The sequence below is a fragment of the Atractosteus spatula genome, chromosome 3 (assembly GCF_055471065.1).
Source record: "Atractosteus spatula isolate fAtrSpa1 chromosome 3, fAtrSpa1.hap1, whole genome shotgun sequence".
Classification (NCBI taxonomy): domain Eukaryota; kingdom Metazoa; phylum Chordata; class Actinopteri; order Semionotiformes; family Lepisosteidae; genus Atractosteus; species Atractosteus spatula.
Genome location: NC_142708.1, coordinates 15,869,006 through 15,892,640, shown reverse-complemented (window position 1 = coordinate 15,892,640; position 23,635 = coordinate 15,869,006).

Sequence of the window (23,635 nt, the reverse complement as noted above, 5' to 3'; positions counted from 1 at the left end):
AAGGGCTGGTAAATTAATTATATTTCAAGAAAAAGCAACGCTATATTTAGAACATTGGGTAGTTGACTAGATTTAACAAAAAAAATTCAGATAAACCCCCTAAATTGAAAATACTTCAAATTATATTATAGCAACAATTCTTTGTAAATTAACAATATTCTCTTGATTTTCTTATACATTGAAAATGTAAGAATTGCACATGGATTAATGTCTCTTTAACACCATGGTAAAATAGTGAATATAACATTTAGCAAAAATTAATTCCCGGATTGAAAAGAAAATAATTACACCTATATTCTGTATGTACAATCCAAAATTAAGGATACTTTTAAATTTAATAACTGAAGAAAGTTTACAAATCAGGATATTTGGTCCATCGTGCCTGCTTGGTGCTAGTTGATGTATCTTGCTAGTGGTGTATTGATCCAAGAAACTCATAAGCCTTTTCTTGAAGGATTCAACAGAATCTACTTCAGGTAAACAGTAGGTACTGATTGGCACCTGGTACAAATATTTACCAACCATCCTCAAAATCAAAAGACTAAGTCAGAGATCATATAATCGGTTTGCTGAATTAGTAGGCCACTGTCAGAGCTCTTATTCCCTGCTTTGTTATCCCCCTTGTCTTTTCTATTTATATTATTTCTACTTTTTTCTACATGTGTGATCATTTCTAAATGGTGGGGATGTGGGAAAAGGCTGTTAGCTCAGTTCAGAACTGGAGGTTCCCACTTCAGGACTTGTCCTGCCACAACAGTATTCATACAGTACAGTGGATTGGCCAGAGGGAAGTGAAAATGATGATACAATCCGACTCTTTAAAATAAAAAAAAATGAAATCCTGTTTCTGTTGGTTTCCAGATTTTACATTGTGGATCAAGGTGTGTGGAGAAGGCACACAGAATATATGGACTTTGCTCAGGTGATTATTTTCATTCTTCTTTTGCTTAATGATACTCATTTCAAACAAAACAATTTTAAACAGGCAATCTGGTTGTGCTCATGACGGTAAGTGTATTTGCACCTGGACTATCCACATAGTGACTGCTTCACAGAGATGTGTCTTTGTAGAAGTGAGTGAATCACTGAGGGAAGCTGGCATCGAGTCAAGAATATTGGATTCATTACTTAATGCCTTTTTTTTTGCTGTAATATGTTCGACTATTGTAAGGGGATGGGAATTGGTTTTGACTTTGATGTGCCATAACAGTATAAAAGTCATAAGCTCATGATAGGAAGGAGATGTGGCGTGAGGAGCTACATAGTAAGTGCCCCCCCTCTTCCTGGGGAGTTTTTGGGATTGGGTAGGGCTTCCTGATTTTGTTCCTATTAATTGGAAAAGGGGGACATAGGGATTACCTTCAAGGGATTACCTTGTTTAGGAATGTAATGGGAATTTTAAGGATTTAATTTCTGCTGCTGTAGCTTGTGCTCACTTCTGGCTTGCAGTTGCTGTGTATTTCCTTAACTCCAGACATGTTTGTTTCTCTTTCACACTGGGTTCCTTCTCAGATAGGTATACCTAATGTTTCTGTTTTGTCTGTACAGATTTGGATAATGATATAGAAAATCTTTTGAAGAGATATCTGTATACTGTATTTGCTAATACGATTTACTATGTAACTATGTTTCAGCAATAAAGAAAGCAAACAGTGCCTTAATTGTATTGTAAGGGATTATCTGAATTTTGGTGTTGAGGTCATGATAAGAGCAGAGTCAGGGAGAATGGCCTACGTGAAAACTAACACTTGTTCAAATGTATGCCCCTCTGCAGCATTCTCACCACATTTTTTAAAACTTCAAGCCAAAAGCCTCCCTGCTAGACCACCCTACATTTGGTGTTATTCTGAGATATAAGTGATCTCACGAATAGTATACTGGGCTGTTCAAGATCAGAGGAGAATAATACCCAATCTCCTGCAATTACACTATTAGAAGTCAAATGTCTGATCTGGAAGTGATGGGTGTATTTAACCTCTCCTTTATTTTGTTTAACAAGACATAAATCACATTTGACAATTGACCATCGTTTGCCTCATATTTATCTTTCATTCATCCTTTTTCTAACTTCTTCTTCCAGTTCAGGTTCATTGGGGAGCCAGATCCTATCCTGGCAAGCAGTGGGTAGAAGGCAGAGTTCACTCTGGGTGGCACACCAGCCCATTATAGGTTGGACAGACACAAGCACTCCCACACCAGGTCAAATTTTCCCAGCTAATCACTGTGTCACCATTCCACCCCCTCATATTTATCTTTTGATCTGAAATACACATTTCAATAGTACACAGCAAAAATGACAGATTTCACTTCATTGTCCCAATACTTACAGTTTTCACTGTACAGTATATGGAGTCATCTTACCTTGGTACCAGGGCTGAGACAGTGGTGGATTAGAGAGAGCTGCTGCTGATGTGGTTAAATCCTAATTGTACCATACTTTTATTGTAGCTACAGGTGATGCTCTATTACAGTTATGTTGCAAGACGTCCAAGCTTTTCATTAAAAAAAATATTAGGTTGTTTGGACAAATTCTAATAATGACTAAACAAGCTGACAAACACCATAAATCTCATAACTGAGTTGTGGTAGGCATTCCTACATATTCCCAAGAAAGTGGCAGAACCGTCAGCATGCCCTGAGATTCATAATGACAGATTGTATAATACTACAAAATATAATGAATCATGAATCTAAACACATTAAAACAAGCATTATGTTCAATTGTGTAATGAAGGCCTATAATTGTTCACCAATGACAAATCAGTACTATTGCTCATTTTAGCTAATTTATTTTAATGATGTACAGTACTGGTCGAATGGATGAAGGAGGTGTTGATATATATTTGTATATTGTTGGGAAGGATGACAAATTAGAAGCTGTCTTACCATCTATCTTTCCTAAACAGAATAATTATTTGGATACAGCTAGAGATCCTGAATTTTTTCTGAATAATTTTTCTGTGTTTAGCATCCATCCACCATTCAATGTATCGATTATTTATTCACATTAATGAAGCTAACCGGTTTGTTTTTGGAAAGGGGGAGGAAAACGGAGCACTTAAAGAAAACACAAGTGGACATTTGGAAAAACTGTTTATTTTTCAGCGGTTAGAATGTTTCAATATTGCTGGTTTGTGTGAAGATGACTTACATGGCACAGGGTTGCTTTTTAACTAAAACAATTCTTTATTTTTTCTGTCAAAGATTCTTGTTTGTTGTAGTTAAGCATGTTTACAATGAATGAACAACCTAATTATGCACATTTTTAATGATGCATATAAAGTCATTAAGACGTGATTTTTTTTTTGACAATACAGTGTCACAGAGATGACAGGTCCTGCCATGCTCTAGACATATTCACAAATATTATCTTCTAGGTAATGAAATGCCATTCATTTCATTTTAAGCTAAATGTGTGAGACATATGGAGGAAGGCTTCGCTGACACAGCAGCAAGTTGAAATTGAAAAATCAGAAATTATATATATGATTGGACACAGCTTTAAAGTCATTTATTGGAAATAACCACAAATATGCTGGGCTTGCATCTTGTGCTGAACTCATTTTGTACAATCAGATAGGAACACACCACCATTCCTAATGTAAAGTTAAATGGCCAAATGCTAGAGCAATGAAATAATCAGAATCCAACTTTCTGTTAAAAAAGCAAAAAAAAAGCAGCCCCCTGAGTTTTGGATTCAATTATCCTTACATGATTTACTATAAAAAAATAAATATTTTGCTTGTACTATGTCAGCTAATCCAAATAAATAAAACATAGATCTGGTATATCATGGCTTTTTTTCATTTGATAGTACAGATTTCAAGAAGGCCTATGCTAGGAAAACAACTTTAAATCCAGTGCAGTTAAATAAAATGGGATCAATGTTCCAATTGTCAGAGTATCTTTAATCAAAAAAGGAATTGTATATACTGTACAGTATCTCTACTGTATACAGTTCACTTTAGGGAGTTTCTGAATGACTTTTTTCCTTTCAATGTTACCAGTTTTATCATTTAAAAGACAAGATTAAACTATGCACTATGATAGCTTCAGTGTGTCTTGACCTCGCCAGTATATTTTCTAGGCACCTAAAAATATTGAACTTGCATAAAACACATCAGAACTGAATAAACTGTATTATTTTGGATAACTGGAAGACTTGCAACTCGTTTAAAAAAAATAAAGAAAGCATTTCTGGTCCATTCATAAGGAAAAAAAATCAAAGTATGCATGTATTGTAGATTAAAATACTACTGGGTGACCTTTTATTATGATCTGTAAAATGTTTCTGCAGTATCCAAATACTAATTTTGTCAATGGTGAACTTTGCAGTGCTTGGGAGCTGTGTTCCATTCAGGGTCTGGGGTGCTCTCTGCATGGAGTTTAATTGGCTTCTGAGAAAATTTGCCCTAGTGTGAATGTGTGCCTGTTTGCGTCTATGTGATGGACTGACATCCCATCCAGGGTGTCCTGCCTTGTGCTCTTTGCTTGCCAGGATAGGCTGTGCCTTCTCTATAACCCTGAGTCGAATGTGGTGGTGAGAAAATGGATGGATGAATTTTATTATATGCAGTAAGACATCCATATCATGACTGCACACTCTTATCCCCCTTTCACTATTATGGAATATATTATTTCCTATAAAGTAGTACTTATAAAGTAGACTATTAGAACATGTTTAATCTGAGAACAGCCTGACAGTAAATTACATTATACTGATGCTTTGAAATGGTAGAGGTACATGTACATGCTTTTGAGAGTGGAAGAACTTTCTGCTTTAAATGTCTGATTGTCTATAGATGAAATTTAATAGAACATCATAACATGCAAAACAAAATATATGGAAACATCATCATTAAGCGATCCTAACAAGATTTTAGATGTAACCTTCTCCAAAATTTCAGAAGGTAAATCAGTGAGTGAACAACATCCTTTACCTGAAAATCTTTACCACACAACGCCCCCTGGTGGCAGTAGCCCCCATTCCTAATCTTTATCATGACCCTTTCTCTTTGCAGGTTGTCTCATAAAGACCTTGGAATCGGGGGAAAGTTGTTGTAAGTCAAGAAAATTGTGGTGGAAGAGGTGTCTTGCCACATACTACTTAACCCACAAACCGGGAATCTAAGGTGAATTTTTAAACTCCCACTAAATGGAATAATCTTTTAATGTACAAAAAACAAACATCAAACCCACTATACATCATTTGAACAAAGAAAAAGGGAAAGCTCAGAAAATCAAATGTAACACAGGTTACACATAGATCCAGACTAAGTGCATCAGCAGTTCAGTCGAAGTGATCCCTTTCTTAACGGTGGAGAGTGTCATGGAGCTGCTCCCTAGGCACAGGGGAGACTGGTGATTTGTGAAGACTCCAACACCAGGACCAGCACCTGTCCTGAATGTAAAACTATGAGGAAGACATTAAAACCTTTATCAATTCAAAAACACGGAGAACAACCTGAACTGACAACTCGGACACAAAGAAGAGCTCAATACTACAAAAAAACATAGGGACAAGTAAATAACCATTTGAAGGAAATTGAACTATCTCTTGAACAAAATAATATAAAACCTAGAGCAATTAAAACACAATACAAACTGAAGACGGGTGGCATGATGGGGCAGTGGTAAGCATTGCTGCCTCACAGTACTGGGGCCTTGGGCCCAGGTCCTGGGGTGCTATCGGTGTGGAGCTTGTATGTTCTCCACAGGCTCATGTACGTTTCCTCCAACAGTGCAAAGACATTTGAAAGTTAATGCTTATTTGTCTTTTTGATTTTAAGGAAATTTGCATAATTAGATAACTTTTATTAGTGTTAAAAAACTAGGTTTTCTAAGCAGCTTTTGAAGTTCTACTGTATATATAAAGTATGAAAGGACTGAAAGTCAAAGTATTATAAGGTGACGATTCAGAGCTTGGAGGTCAGTGGTATGGTAATATACCTAACATGCATTCATAACACAAAGAACTTCTATTCAGACTATGACAGATCAATCCATGAGTAAGCTAGGTCCCATGCTGTGCTCAAAACAGGAATTTGATTATAACTCATGCTTCTGAATTGACAATTGAAGCAAAAACCCTATTTTGATGTACTAACATGATTATACCACTTGTTTTCTGCGACCACAAAATGAAAGGATATCAAAATATGAAGTGGAGCTTTTCACTCTCAGGAATTTGCAGTACAGCAGCTTTTTATTTGATCTACAATAAGTGTGAGAAATGAGTTTTTATTTAGCGATATTAAAGAAATCCTTTTCACGAATTAAAGACACAGTCAGATGTTGACTAACATGATTTCTGTGTTTAAATTCAATTAGTAGAATTGTTTATCAGTTTATGATATCTGCATCATATTTTTAAATGAGCTTTCCCATTGCATGTTTAAGCAATCTAAGATGCACTACTGTACATATCATGTTACAAAGACGTTTATATCTTCATGTCAGTGCATGAGCACAAACTGTTTTTTTACTGAAGAACATGCAAAATTGACTGCAATCTTTCATTGACTTTGAATGAATGCATTAGAATAAAACATTAAGTGTTAGAATTAGGCTTATGCTTGTTGGGGTTATTAGGGGTTCATATTAAGAGTGTTTTCAGGATTATAGTTAGGGATCATAGTCTAGTCAAACTTTAGGCTTTAAAGCAACAGTACATTCTAACATCCAGATGTTACAGATTGCCTAGAACAGACTTCTTTTATGTTCGTACTAGTACAGAAATCACTTCAGTCACAGCTGTGAACTGGAACATAATGGACTGAACATTCTGCAGAACTGGTTTCAGGTTTCTAGACATTTCCCTGCATGAGAGGCTTATGTAAAAATACAAATGTTACATAAAGTTTTTGTTTGTTGGGATTTATTCATAAATATGAAGTTATAATCATGAGCTCACATGCAGTTTCTCATCTGTCATCATATGCCCATTGCAGAAAAAAAGAAATAGAAAACATGAACAAGGAGGACAATGATAGTGATTCTCAAAGGACAACATTGGCACAATGAAACATTTGTCAGTGGCAGCTCCCACAATATAGAAATGAAAAATGTCAATTACAGTGTTTCAAAAAGAGCAATATTTAGAACCATGGGGATTCATATCTGACAACTCCACTGCTGACAGCACAATTAAGATCTATTTTGTGTATAGTATTACCTTATCTCTGCTGCTATTCTTGAAACTCAACTAACAAGATTATTTTCAGGATACAATTTGTTTTTGCAGTGTAATCTTTGCTCCCCCATTTTGTGAAATACTGTAAATTCTAAAATTTTAAGTGCAAATATAATGAGACACACTAGAGGAATTGAAAAGACAACTAATTTTTCTTTAAACAAAAAAGTGATTTGGGAATATGGTCTGTATTTTGTTCGGCAATTAAAAAAATTGAGCCAATTGCACCTCTGAAAATGAAAATCCGCACTACATATTGAATTTTCACATGGTAGGAGACCAAAGCTTTTGGCACAATGGAGTCCTCCTCTGTCTGATGAACAGTGCTTTCTGGCTGTAAAGCCAATAGACCACATGTTTAAATCCAAGCAGTTGAGAAGAGAGAGAAAAGAAATGGCTTGTTACACAAGCCTGTAAACGGACATTTCTGTTGTACTTGTGGTGAAGCATCTAGGTTGTATACAACAGACGAGATTGTCCAACAGCACTAAATATTATTTACTTTTTGGAATAAGCTGCAATCAAGTGCCTCATCAAAATGAACATGACTGACTGCACAAAATCACAGACTTTATGGCTGGTCTGCTCACTCACTTCAAACAATGAACATTTGAATTTGAAAGAGGAGTTTGGATTGTGAAGAAATTTCAATGTTTGCAATGTGGGCCTTGAGGAGACAGTTATTCTCTGGAGATGTCTATTTTCCAGGTGCTGGATAATTTAGCCTGGATATTTTTCTTCTGGTGCTAATAATTTGGGTGTTAATGTACAATATTTAGGAAAACACTGTATTGTATGAATACTTCATAGCAATAAATATATATAACTTTACAGTTCTAAAACAATGGCCACTGACCATTATGCTGTAGATTACAAAGCTGACAGGAAACAACACAATAAATGTGCATACTATACTATGGACTATCAGTACAATAGCTTCAGGATTGTTTACATTTCTTATATAGAGATATTTAATGTCACATTGGCATTTTGAAAAATATTTATTGTTAATTGTTTTTTTAATGAATTTTAATTTCAGTGGTTTATGTCTAATGCACTATGCCCTGAATCTATACATTTATTTTCAAAAACATTCTTTCTAAATGCATTATCTTGATATGGGTCCATTTTGTAAAATAATCTTGTCAAAGAGTTAGAGACACTACATCAAAATGCCTTCTAACTGCAGCAAGAGTAATCTGCCACCCTTGTGACCACTACATCTAACTTCTCCTACTAACGATGGGTAATAACCACTCTGCAGGGCCATTACTCCTTCTGAAGACTGTTATCAAAACAGCCATTACACATAATAAGAGATTATTACATACAGTTTGAGAGATATTTAGATACATCTCAGTGACAGGTGGCCAGCTTTCTGTCCATACATAGCAGCAAGGAAAAAATTAGAGTTGTGGAGCCTGACAGGTGTTGTTAGTTAACAAATGTAACATCTGAGATTTCTTAGCTTATCATCATCAGCCTATGACTGATGATCTAATTTATGTGGGCTTTAATATTTATTTACTTCTTTTTGAAGCCTAAGAATATCAGAGAGAGTAATAGGTTCATTAAATGTGGAAAAATGAGAAACATCATGTAAACTGCTTCACTGTGTTTTAACCTTGGAAATGCTGCTTGTAAGTACAGTATAGTCTACTTCTTACAATTTTGCTCTTAGAGCTGCCGTCAAGTGTGCTTGTCTCTATTGTTCTTTTATTTCCCCTCACGTTTTGATGGCACTACACAGAATTTGATGGAAATGAGCTAATAGGTAACTTAGCAGGTGATTTAAATCTTAAAAGGGCCTGATTACAATGATTTCATAATGTCCCAGTTGCAGCCTTTTATAAATGTCAAGTAACTTGACGTTTGGAAGCAATTGTAAAAATGAAAGAATGTCTGTGAATAACTTACTTTTGCTCGAGTTGCAATACCACTATTTGGAAGAAAAAATAAATAAAAGCAAATGTTTAAAAATGTGAAGGTTAAATGGAAACATACTGTATTGAGGTACAGTATTTTAAGCAGATGCCTCTGAAATGCACGATTTGTCTTAAAGTTGTTTCCTGGGCAGTAATGATATGGTCTGAGGGTAAAGGAAACCTACCTTAAGGGAAAAATATAGATTGTATGTGTTTCCTCATTTTTATCATACAACACTCCAGCTCATATCTCAGTTATATTACAGTGATATCAGAAAATGTACTGAAATGTGGTATATAGTGTTTTGAAAGCACATAATCACGACATACTGTACATTCTCTGACTGAAATACTGCAGAATTCAATATGTTGTCAATTAGACTGTCTGAATGACAGCAGTGTCGCTGTTCTGGTCTACTTTAGTGATGAACATCTCCTTGATGAAAATGACTGGTGATTACCAGGGATGTTCCACAATATACAGTACTTGATGCCTTCCTACATTTCCATTACTGATGGATACTCTCTTATGAATCTTCATTCTTGGCACAACAAACCAGAAACATTAAAATGGTCTTTTTAAATGCAGTCATAAGGTAAAAGATCATTTGACTGAAACCAAATATCAGCATTATCCCAGATTGTTTTTATATCTGATTAAAATAATCATGTGTTATTTTTCTTTTCCTGTTTATTTTAATATCTTCCAAGTAATTTCAGAAAATGTATTTGTAAATAATGCAGTCTCAGCCATATTGCAGGGTAATGAACATGGTATTCGATTAAAGAACAGTGGTGTCCCCTCACCATATATCTGATGTATTACAGTATTTGTTCTCAGGTTATACTGAGGCTGAGGAAAGATTAAATTTTTTTACTGCTTCTCCATGGCAAATAGTGTGGTGCATCTAAATGTGTATTATTGTTGCGTGGTTAAGTAGGCTTTTAAATTTCATTGGAAGAAAAATAAATTATTTCAAATCTTCTTAGTGCTGACCATGTTGGTGGGGAAAAACAATAATGTACACTTAAGAGGCTACATGCAAGAGTGTACAATGTGTGATCCTTAAAATCTATTTAAGGATCCCCTTTCGGGGGAGAGAAAATACATAACTTTGTCTCTTCTCTTCCTTGTTCTCATTTAACCTATTTTATAACCTTAATAAGTAGTATAACCAGTTGTAACTTAAACCTACCTGGATAATCCTGTTTGGCCAGGAAAGCTTCACAATACCCCATATACAGTATGTACTGTACGTACTCCTGACCCAGCAGCAGCAGTCAGGTTTGCTACTACATTCCTGGCCTCCTTGGTCTCCGTTTTATCTAAAATATTATAGGATTACTATTGCCCACCCTGGCTGCCACTAACCAAGAGCTTCTCCTCCTTTTTAAGGGATTTGGGAAAGGCCATAACTCCTAACCCTGGAGTAAACCCTGGGGAGAGCCCGATGTGCTCCTTCCCTCACTCAGACTTCTCTTCTATCGTCATGGAGTGGGCCAGTCGGTTTTGTCTAAAATCACCATCTGGTCTTATCTCTGTGAACACAGAGTAATAGGAGTTACTGTATTCATTGGGCACCTTCCTTTCGGGCTTCCCTTCAGTGACAAACCCTGCCGAGAGACTGATTGTAACCTGCTAAGTCAACAGCACCTAGTCTTCAATACTCACTTCAGCTGACTCTCACTAGCCCAAACCACTTAACTTAACTAGGAGGTCTAACCTTGGATGGTGCTTTCTAGGTGGTCTCTAGACATAACCACAGAGAGAGGTAACTGTCCTATCCACACAGTCTATTGGCTAACCAACTGTATCTAACAGAATGTTTTTCAACCTATTCCATCCCCCATGACAGTTACGGGGGTAACTGTCCTTATGCGTTACATATAAATGATTTTATATATGTGGGATGACAAAACAAATGTGTCCCCGAGCTTGTAAGTGGAAAGATTTTAACTGCACATGCACATGTTGGAAAGGGGATACAGGTTCCACAGGATACTGAATTTGACATGACTCCTGGAACACTAACCAAGAGACTGATTATTTTCCACCAGATGATACCATTCAGAACTAAGAGTTTAATCTACTTAAAGAGAAACCCAACAAGTAACAGCAGCAGAGTCCTCTGTTGCATCACTTACGACTGCATGCACTCAACCAGCATGGAAAATGTCTGATTTCTTTAAATCTCTAGCAGATTAAAAATTTAGCACTGCCCTCCCCATGCACAACACTCTCTGACTCAGAGTGATGGCTGTACCATTACAGAGGCTTTATTTTTCATAAAAGTTTGTGATCTTCCTTAAATTAACTTTTTAAAAATCAAGGAAATGTGGTCATCAGGGTGCTCCTTACAAATGTACACCTCTGTATGCAAAGATATATACATCACTCCATCGCTGGCAAAAGGTACAGTATTTGTGGGTAATTCAATAATGGAAACACTAAAATAGCTTGGTCTTCCATAAATGAAAGTGTGCTTTTTTTGATTACATTAAAAGACCTACAAATCGGAAACCATTTTGTTGTGAACACTGTACTTTATTTGTTCTCACTAGAATTGGAGCCTCAAATGAAAAGGTTCTTGCTACAGTAGTAACTCTTCGTGTAATTTCCCCCTAATATTTCCAGCAAGCCTGCTGAATTATTCATCAGCAGTGTGTTAATGGCAGGTGATGAGATCTTTTCACGCTACATCCCACTCAGTAGGTGTTTATTACCCTGTTCGACAGCAGCCTGCTATTACTGCAGGCCAAAAGAACTCTCTGCACACTCGCTTGACAGGTAATCAGAGAATGGGCTCTACTCACTTGCCATCACAAGTGCAGATGGTGGAACTTTTAATGTTAGAGGTGCAAATAGGATGGTCACTTTAGAAGTGAACAGCTTAATCCTACCAATCCGTGGAAATCGTATCAATTCTTTTCAGCTTTGTCAATTTCTCCGACTTACATGGGTAAAATATCTTTCTGACAGATGACACATTTGCCAATTTCTCCAGTTTATGTATAGGTGGTTAAAATATTTTCTTGAGAGATGTGACACATGCTGTTCTGTAAGCTTAGTTCGAATAACGCGATTTTTGTTTTGTAAAGTGCTTTGAGATGAGTGCTATCAAAATAAAGTTTATTATTTGACTCGGAAAAGGCAGTCTTCTCTTGAACAGATCACTGATCTGTTCACTTTAAACTCGCTAAGAGGACACTGTATTCTTTCTGTAGTGTATATTGATGCAGATGGTGGCTATTTATATACTGTAGAATGGTGTTACTCAAAAATATTGAGTAATGAACTTGTTCTTACTGGGGCCTGTAATTTTGATTTTAAATTCAATTCAATTTTAGCTTTGTCTTCTTTTGTTAAAGGTTGTTACCTTTGAAAAAAATCAGCTTGTGAAGATAAGTTACTCAACCTTCTTGTTGAAGCTGATACACAGGCTTCTTTGAAGAAATGGCTGAATGAGATCCTCAGATCATTTAGTTACCAGCTAACACACAAACTAAATGGGCTAAATGGCCTTTTTATTATTCGTAATCTTTCTTATATTCTTGTGAGAAAGACTGTATTAACAGTTTGGTGAGAAATCCTACTTAGGAGGAATTGTAACATCCATGTAGTCTTTAAAAAAACTATTTAAAAAATCCTGTCAGGAAATTTGTTAAGCCTAGTTTCTTAAACTTTGATTCTTTTAAAGTAAAGTAATTTGAAATAGAATACAGTCCACATTTAACTCAATATGTGTTGCTCTTTTTTTCCATAGTGAAAAGCTTTGTAATATTAATTATCCTGTGCAATTAATCTCTTTTTTCAATTTCTTTATGCACCTTCCATTTTTTTTACTGTTCTTTTGCTGTGGTCCTGGAAATATATCATTGTATTATTATCCAACCTCTTTTTGATATTCTCGATTTATTAGCTTTCTCATAAATTCAGCCTAACAAGGATTATATCAACCACAGCATTAGCAAAGAAATAACACTTTCTAGACAAAAAAAAAAACATGAATTATGATAGTGATATACTTTGCCAGGACATAAAATAAAGAATCTGATTAAGTCAAAGAATAGATGGCAAAATATATAAAATCAGTCTTAGTTAGCATTTGTCATTTTTAAAAAATGTTTGTAATAGTTTGTATTTTTTAAGCCTTAAGGTATATTTAAGGCATGACTTTAGCAGGGCACAACATTGGGACACAAGAAGAGGAAATTTTCCCTTTGCCATCCCCATATATATATACTGATGGAAAAAAGAAATGTAACATTTTCTGGAATGTGAATACTATAGTTAAAGCTTATGTACTTTCACAAAAAGTTGTCAATTTGTTTTAAGCCCTCTGACCAGCAATACAGTGTGTGCAGTGAGGCATTGCAACTTGCCAATCACACGAAAGCTTGTTAGGTCCACTTTTACCCAACGAGGTCCAGGTGGAATAATGCCTGATCAGGTCACCTTTAAAAAAGCCTTAATTCAAAGCTTGGGACACTGCAAGAAAAAGGCCACACTTAATTTTCTGTGCATTTTATAATGCCTTGAATATCACCAGAAGCAAGGCAGACATGTCATGTGCCAACGGTGCCAGACACTATGGAGTAAGCTGCTCCACTGTGTCCTGACTGCAGAGAAGGTCTCAGCAGACCGGCAGGATAGATGACTGTCAAAGATCAGGTCACCCTTGAGTGACCACACCAGAGCAGGACCGACACATCAGACTGGTCCAGCTGAGAGATCTGAGAAATCGTTTCAGATCTGCCACCCGTACAGCTGCTGAAACTGCCGACGGACACAATGCCCCCATCAGTGACAGGACAGTGAGGCTCCATGCTGCTGGCTTTAGAGCAAGGCGACCTGTCAGAGGGCCTCTGCTCACACCTCCTAGACGTCATACCCAACTGGTTTGGGCCAGACAGAGGCTGCGATAGACTGGTCAGCAGTGGCATCAGGTCCTCTTCACGGATGAGTCACTCTTCAGCCTGTTCCATGCAGACGGGAGGGCCAGAGTGTGGAGGAGGAGGTGTTGCTTTTCTTTTTTCCATCAGTATAGTTACATATTAAACTAAATTAAATTAAAATTTAATAAATGTACTTTTGACCATTAAGCTGAAGCATAATGCCAAGGTTTTTAAAAGAGATAATAAAAAGGCTCATACTGACAGTAACAGTAGCTAGCAGCTAGGTTCTGATCCACAATCTTTCATGTAAGACCAAGAGGAAGTACAATTATCTGTGTACAGGGCTCACTGTTTAAGAACAGGAAAGGTGAAGGCAAGTACTCTGAATAATATAGTTAAATATATTGTTACTTCAGTTTATGTTCCTGGTATCCCACAAAAAAATAATTCAGACACAATCTGGATTTCATATTCAAGCTTCTGTATTTTGTTAATAGGTACTGTACTTCTTGAACAATAAATGTTTTATGAATGTCCTGAGTTGACGAATTATTAGAGGACTATGCTTAAGGAAAATAGGAGGATTTGAATAAAAATAAGCCAGATTCCTTTTTCAAAAGCAAAACAATATTTTTTCTGTGGTGTCTCCAATTCTGTTTGTTAGAGTTAAGTAACATTGAGTGACACCCATTGTTCTCTAGAAGAGACATCTAGTTTTATAACACACAAAGGCGGGAACTAATTCTAGTTATAAGAACAAATGCATGTGAGTAAATCAGAACTCTGACCTCCCTAATATTTAAAAAAATCCAAAGATATCAGCCATGCTTTCATTTTTGCCAGATGTTACTGTTTTTTCCCTTAAAGTTTCTATATCAATAGAAATTCTGAGTTTTATAGTACCAAACACTTAGCAAATAATATGATTAATCTACTTTTGAAATGTTACAGTACACTAAGGCTCACTAAGGCATTAAATCCACTTTAAAATGCTTCACTAATAACAACATAGCTGGAAAGTCATAATATAAGCTATTGAAAGTCTAATACATGATATCAGTCTGTGACTGCCTTTTAAATCAAATAGTTTAACAGGGATTGACTCAGAATCCTTACAGCAATTAAAATAATTCTTGATATTTATAAATATTTATATTTGTGTTTTAAGATACAAGGCCATGAATATGTAGTGAATATTCACAGTTTTAGACGTGTGTGAAATATGCTTCTATTCTAAGTATTGTATATACTTGCTTGATAGCAATTATGTCTCTTGTCCTCATAATAATTAAGTGTGGGTGTACTCATTTTAAGTCAATGTACATATTCATTTGAATAATAAGCTTTGATAAAAAAAGGAACATGCAAACATTATTGGTTCTAGACCAAGGGCCATATTTAACAATGGATTTAAGTGCACCAAGGATTCTGAAAGGAATAATTTAATTTAAATGATGTATGCCATTATTTTACATCCACACTCAGATCATCTTGTGCAGTTTGAAAAACAATGGTTTCAAATACTGAAAAAAAAATCACAGTTTAACATTGAGCCAGAAATGCTTAACCTGCAGAATGGAATTGGCTCTCATTAGTAGAACAAATTATATTTGAGGATCAAACCAGCATGTAGGCTAAGGGCATCACACTCACATCTCGCAGAGCCACAGGGTCTGCTGACCTTCTCTCCATGAAGCCCACCCGCCTGGTTGCTTTTGAAATTTGGAATCACCAATTTTTTTTATTATTATGACACAGCTGCCCAGTTTGGAATCACTAATTCCAAACACCAATCACCAGCAGCAGCTCAGTCACTCCTGTGTCCGTGTGATGTCACTACAAACCTCAAAGCACCTAGAAAGTTGCAGGAACGGTTTCTGGCCCGAAAGCCAAGAGACTTGGCCAGCTAACTCCAGTGCTGCGCTAGCTGGTGCTCTGCCAGTTGTTCACTGTTGTTTGGGGAATTCTGGTCACGGTCAGTTAGTGACACTACCCAGACATGCCGGGAGCCTAAGAACTCCTCTTCCCAATTTATCACTTTGCCATTTTCCCCCCTAGAGTTCTAAATATGCTTTGCAGCATGGAGGCTGGTAGATTTTCTGGAAGGATGCAGAGTTCATTATAGCCAGTAACCAGTAACAAACTAATGAATATTTTAAGACACCTCTTTTTTATGTGTGTGTAGATTTGTGTGATTTAGAAACTATAATCCTCAGTAGCGTCAGAAATGTTTTCTGACAAAGCCATAATTAATTGTACTTACAGTGCATCAAGAACGGGTTAGCCACTGTACATGTTCCAACATGTGACTACTGAAGTCCCGGCTCCAGAGTACGAGTTCTAGTGTTCCAGCTCTTGAATACCAGTTTTGGTGTCTTACTAATGTTCCAATTCTAGAGTACAACCTTCTGTATCTCAGGTCCAGCTTAGTAGCCTGCATGATATAATGAGAAGCTACGCATGCAGTACCCCATAATACAATAATACAACCAGAATACTGTAGCTTATTGGAGATTTCTGAAAAAATCTAAAATTGCAGTATTTAAAATATTTAATTGTGATATTTCCCTGTAAGCCGTCCCATCCCTCCCAAAACAATCCCTCAAGAAAACTAAGTACCTCTCTTATTGTGTTGAGGTTCTTATTGCTGAATGGCTAATAGATATAAGGTCTTGACTAGTGAGTTCTTAATAAAAAGTTAATATTTAATAATAATTCCTTACACATATATAGTGCTTGTCTGGATACTCCACTCAAAGCTCTTTACAGGTAATAGGGACTCCCCTCCACCACCACCAATGTGCAGCATCCACCTGGATGAAATGACCGCAGCCATAGTGCACCAGAACACTGACCACACATCAGCTGTCAGTGGGGAGAAAAACACAAAATTAAGCCAATTCATAGATGGGGATTATTAGGAGGCCATGATTGGTAAAGGCCAATGGGAAATTTGGCCAGGATACCGGGGCAACATCCCCTACTCTTTTCAAGAAAGATCCTGGGATTTTTAATGACCAGAGAAAGTCAGGACCTCGGTTTTATGTCTCATCTGAAGGACGGCACCTTTTTACAGTACCATAGGATCCACAAAGACCGCAGGGTGAGCGACCACTACTGGCCCATCTAATACATCTTCCAGCAGCAACCTTAGTTTTTCCCAGGAGGTCTCCCATCCAGGTACTGATGAGGCTCACCCCTGCTTAGCTTCAGTGGGTTGCCAGTTATGAGGTGGAGGAAGATATGGCTGCTGGCGTATTTAATTTAGTCAGAGGACAAGAAACAAGTTTTTTCACACAATCAAGAAAGAATAGTGTTGCCTATACTTGTATTTGTGCTCCAGCATTGATAGACAGAAGCACTTTCCGATATTGTGATGTGATGTAAATTTGAGCCCACTATTTTAATGTACAGTAAGAACATAAGACAGGTCACAAACGAGAGGAGGCCATTCAGCACATTTAGTTTGCTAGGTTGTGAGTAATTAACAAATCCGATGATTTCATCCAGCCATGACTTGAAAGAAGCCAGAGTATAACACGGCTTCGTGGCTTATTCCAGATTCCTTCCAAGCGTTAAAAAATTACCTCCTTTACTGTAAGTGCATGCCTCTGTAGTTTTCACTTGTGTGCTCTAAATCACTGACGATTCTGAAAAAGTCCATTTGGTAGACTTTGTCAATGTTTTGTGAGGATTTTGAACATTTGAATCAGGGCCTCTTCTGTGTCTTCTGTGTTCAGCACTAAAAAGGTTGACTTTATAGGCTAAAAACTTATCATTCCCTGGAGTCCAAGAATGAATCTGGTCGTTCTTCTCTGGGCTGATTTCAGAGCAGCAATGTTTTTTGTAATGTGGTCACCAAAACTATACATATTGTAATATTTTAACAGAGGTTTTACTAGTACACAGTGAAACTATAAAACTATATAATACACCATGATTTTAGTTCTATACTTTTAACCGTACAGTATATCCTGTACAGTACATAACATTCTATTTGACATGTTATGATGACCCCTGCAATGCAGAAACACTGTAGATGCACTTAGGTGATACATAGACATGAAAGCCCAAATATCCCAATTTCCTCATCTAAAAAAAAAAAAACATCTTAAAAATCCTGTCATCAAAAAAGAATATGTGATTGCAACAGAACACATGATCTCTGGCTTCCTTAGGATTTCAACAGAACAATCTTTTTTTTCTCCTATACTGTCAGTGAGTCACATAAAATGGTACACATAATTCATACAGAAAAGGTCGTAACAAAAGGCCTTGTCTTGAATTATCTTCTCATAAAAAGTCACATGGTACCTTTAGGGAGATGAATTTGAAAAAAATCAAATGTTTAATCAAAATGGTGTAGTGTCCTTCCGAATTACTAGAACAGTTATAAAAAGCTGTTCTGAAATATATGTTTTATAAAGAATTGATTAAACTCCCTATCTCAGAAATAGTTATTGTACAGTGATGCAGTGCTTAAATAGTGTTGAATTAGCATTGACAAGTGAGGGGAATGCTCATTTTATTGGCCTGTAAGGATGAAAATGTGACTACAGTTATCATTCTACTCACTATAAATAACTTATTTGTAAGAGAATTCAGAACAGTTTTCTTGGGATGACATTAAGAATTAATTTTACCCAGGGCATGATTTAAAAATATGTGGTGGAACTGTGAACTTTGACCTATGGAACTAGGGTAAAGGTTTACTGTTCATACAGTATATTCTGTTCAAATTCTGAACTGAATGTGATATGTTTGTGGTTTCAGTGAAAACTCAACATTAAGAAACAAAACATCTTACAATTTGAAATGTTTTGCATTTTATTAATATACATCATTTTTCATACACAATATTTTCATTGTATTGCATATAATAAGAATTTTTCAGATAGTCTACTATAACTTTGCAAACACTGTGTCATATACTGTACATATTACTGTAATATTAAATATAATGAAATATAACATAACAAAATCCTTCTTTTTCAATGCTGTTGCACAAGATTAGGAATTGTTATGCCCCAGTGTTACAGTTGTGTTCTTACCACAACGCACCATGTCACTGATCTAACCTCTAGATCAAGGTTTGATCACTAACCTTAAATACATGAATAGTATGTGGAAAAAAATGTACCCTGACACAGAGAATAACTTTGTTGGTTTTGAAGAGACCACAATTCGAAAGGAGGTGGTGACACTACTTCTATTTATTGTTTTTATGGGTAAAATGTATCCATAGTTGTTGGGATGGTATCTCAAGCTAATTATAGTATTTCTTATGGGTATTAATTCCCATAGTCATTTTGCTATGTTGCATTATTTAGGAATGAAAACGGGACCCTCTGTGCTGCATTTGTTTAGCTACAAGTGAACGGGACCCTCTGTATTATATTTGGTTAGCTACAAGTGAAAAACACTCTCTCTGGTAACTTATGGACCCTAACCTGACCCTATACTATTAATTCTTATGGCAAAGGCCCCCTGCTTTAACTACAGTAGTTGCATGGGCAAAGTTTACATTCTTACAGTCCTAAACCCTCCGTATTTACATTGCTTGTAAGGGCCAAAATTCCCCTATATAAGTCCTTTTGCTATAGGTCAAAACTTTCTGGTACCTTACTCTTACATATTTTGGGGAGTGGCTGTGTTTTTCAAAGCCAGGTTTTTCAAGCTCAGTTTTCCTCATGTGTTGTACAGTATAAGTCTTATCTTTTTACTCACTCATCTTTAGTTGCAGTGTGCTACCTAGAAAAACTTGCCAATCCAAAGATATCGTTCTTTCAGCATCCACAAAATTGGTAACAATATCATTTATCTTTTCATGTTAAGACGGGAAATAACGGCCATCTTCATTTCAAAATTCATCCGGACATATTCTACCTCTGATTTTTTGCATATTGTTTGTATTGTATTTATTGAAATATTCTGTCAGTTTTTTCAGCAACTTTAATGAAGGTTTAAATACAACTTGTTTATTGTACTGTCTGTGCTGCACACATGCTGTGCGGAATTTGGTCTGCATTTATTAAATAATCAGTTTTATTGTATGATTTGTGGATTCTTACTTTATAACTTTCAAATCACGGTATTGAATCAACCAGACTCTTTCCGTGCATCACACAATCAGAGAGAGATGAGTTTGTAAACCTTGTACATCCTTTAGTGACTTTTTTAAGTCCTTTAAAAATCCACTGAGATTTTTAAGGACCATAGATTTTAAAGAACATTGAAGAAACACAATTAAACAGAATGAAGTGTACTCTACTCATAGCTACCCACTGATCCCATCATGACAACATGGTAGTAAACTTGGTATCTTAAACTACAGTTAAGATTTGTGGAAATGGGCCAAAAAGCAAAAGCAAAAAATAGCAAAATCACAGTATTTTAAACGTATATTTTAAATTACAATATACTTAGCAAAATTATGAAATGGGTTAAACAGAGAAGTTCACAGGTCATGTCCACAGAACAAAATTGGTGTCGAAAGCTTTTTTTGTGAGAGTATTGCTTTGACATAAATTAGACTAAATTGCTCCTTGGCTTACTGTGTGCATTGGAAAATTTTAATTGGGTCTGAAAAGAAAATAATCGCCTGTTCTACTGGAATTTTGGTTGGGCTGTAAGTGACGTACAGTATACCTGAGGTCCAATTCAAATAAACTCTTTCGGAAGGTTCAACAACAGCTGGCCACTAGGCTCTGCGTGAGAGATGAGATAAAGCATGCGCTCTGAAAGAACTAGATGCTTAAAAGAATGTTCTTTGTGAATTGTCCATTACCTCCTTATACAGTGTACTCATTAAATGAGTTTGCATAAAAAATCAATTGCTCTTGACAACAAAAAGTCTGACTGAACCTGAACCAGTTTCTGCTGGCCGTCATCACTAATTATATGCTTAAATGTCACAGCAAAACACTACATATTAACCGTTCCAAAGGATTAAGGAGTACCAAGCTGGCGTTTTCTCTTTTCATTTTTTGTCAGGGCAGGGGGCATATTTAACATTTTTCCATGTAATGACCTTGGACAGTTTCAATTTTTGAGTCGCTGCTCAAATACTCTTCACAGAAGAGCCTTTAGATCATATCACTTTCCCTTCCTTGTGTGTTATACCAGCCCATATATGATTTCTAGTTCATTATATTATTTTTTTCCTCTTTTATCCTTGAAGAAAGATTGTTCGTGAGGATTGCCTCCTTTAGTGTCCAGAAATATCAGCTATGATTAATGCCCTGCCTTCTGCAATACATCACATTTTCCTCTGGGGCTCCAGGTTCTCTGTCCTTTGACGTACCTTCCTGTCATGACAAACAGGCTCACCTATATTGTGTTTACAAAAGGACAGTTTTTTTATTATTTCTTATCCCCGTCCATCTTTTGTCCGCACATATTATCAGATTGAACAGAGTTTTGAGCCCCAGATAAATCCTCTTCAAGCAAGACAGGGTCATGTGATTCAAAGCTAGCTTGTTTACACAAGGTTTGGGGGTGTCTTTCTCCATCCTAGAGAAGGAAAGAAAGTGGAATCCAACTCATTTGCTGGACAACACAGTATGAAAATTAATATAGGGCAATATAAAAAGTATCTTCTGATGTTTTGGTAGCAATTGTGGCTCTCCACAGACTGCCTGAAAAAAAAATTAAAAATTGCTGTTCATCTTGGGTTTTGCTTCAGTAATTCTCACAAACAACAAAAAATAAACATGTAAAATCGCACACCACTCACTTACCTGTTTCAATAAAAAATGTTTTTTACATAGAATTAGGACACAGTTCAATCTAGCACAATATCTTTTACACATAAAATACTGAAGAAGACGTTAAAACATCTCAAGATTTCATTACTATTTCTCTCATGTCCTTTAAGTCTGCTTGTTTCTCAGACACCAATATTTAAAAGTTTGCATCCAGCTTGAAAAGAATGCAGGAAAAGGGCCATAATCATAAACCCTATATTATGAGCATTCGAATTCAATCACAAATTGCAAGGCAAAAGAGAATAACTGTCACAGGTATCGATCACAGACTATTGATAAATGAGTGTACTGCAAGATGATTGATTATCATGTAGTAACTACAAAAAGCATACCATCACTCAACTTTCCACCCCAAAGACATTTGAGATAAAATCTTAACATTCTGCATCAAAGCAGTTTGATCCAGAAATGGGAAAGTAGTATCTTCCTACTAGTGTCTTTAAAGATTAATCCTTTATTGAACAGGAAACTGGAGCTGTCATCCATTGCCTTCAGTGAAACACATGACACAGCAGAGGTGACAGGCTCCTAACAATATGATAGGGAGGGGATACAGAAATCTGTTAGGGAAACAAGTCTTTTAATATGGGTTTGTGTGCAGTCATTTTCTTATAAAACACTAATGTCAATAATTGTGGATACATATATAGTATACTGTATACTCTCCTTCTCAAATAGTTAATGTAATCACCTAGGTCTCAATTAACTTTGACTTTCCTGCACTTTTTAGAAGATGGCTGGTGTTTCATACTTTTAGCGGTGGAAAGCTGCATTTTACAAATTCATGTTCAGATTTAACATACTATACACTATCGACACCGAAACTTATTTTCAGTGTCAATAGTGTATAATATCGACAATGGGTCTGCGGTGGAGATGGTGAATAACTTCAAATTCCTAGGTGTTCACATCTCTAAGGACCTCTCATGGGCACTCAACACCTCCAGTCTCATCAAGAAGGCACAACAGCGGCTGTACTTCCCGAGAAGGCTGAAGAAAACACGCCTGCATCCACAGATCATCACCAACTTCTACAGGATGGACGGTGGAGAGCATACTGACCAGCTGCATCACAGTCTGGTACAGCAACTGCACCGCATCCGACCATAAGGCACTGCAGCGGGTGGTCAAAACTGCCCAACACATCATTGGCAGGAAATCTACAACACCAGAAGTCTGAAAAAAGCCACCAAAATTATGTCTGACCCCACTCACCCCAGTCATAACTTGTTTGTCCCCCTACCATCTGGCAGAAGGTTCCGGACGCTCCAGTCGCACACATCTAGACTCCAAAATAGCTTCTTCCCCAGAGCTGTCAAGCTGGTGACGCCCCCACTCCCTCCCATCATACTATGATCTCTCCTAACTTCTTTCTGTACCCACAATGACTGTACTCCAACACTACTACATACACGACAACTGGATGTAAGCCGAAATTGTACTTAAAACTGTACTAGTTGTAATATTTATTAATCACCATATTATTTTTGCACTGTTCCCCGAATTACTTTTGCACTGTTTTTGTCCTGTTGTATTCTTTTCTCTGTTTGCGTATTTGTACAGTTTTGATTACACTGTTATGTTATTACACTGTTATTGTTATTGTGTTACTGTCTATTGTCTTGTCTTCTGTTCTATTTATATACTGCACCTGAGTGACTAATGAGAAACACTTTTCACTATACTATGCACCCGTGTAAGTATAATGACAAATAAAATTGAATTGAATTGAATTTTAATTTAACTGAAATAATGTTCTTTTGAGCAACCTGTGTGCTTCAAGTGTAAAAAAACCGCTCAGTGTTTAACCTTACTTTAGCTTCCAAAAGGAAAACTGTTAATACTTTTTTAAAATT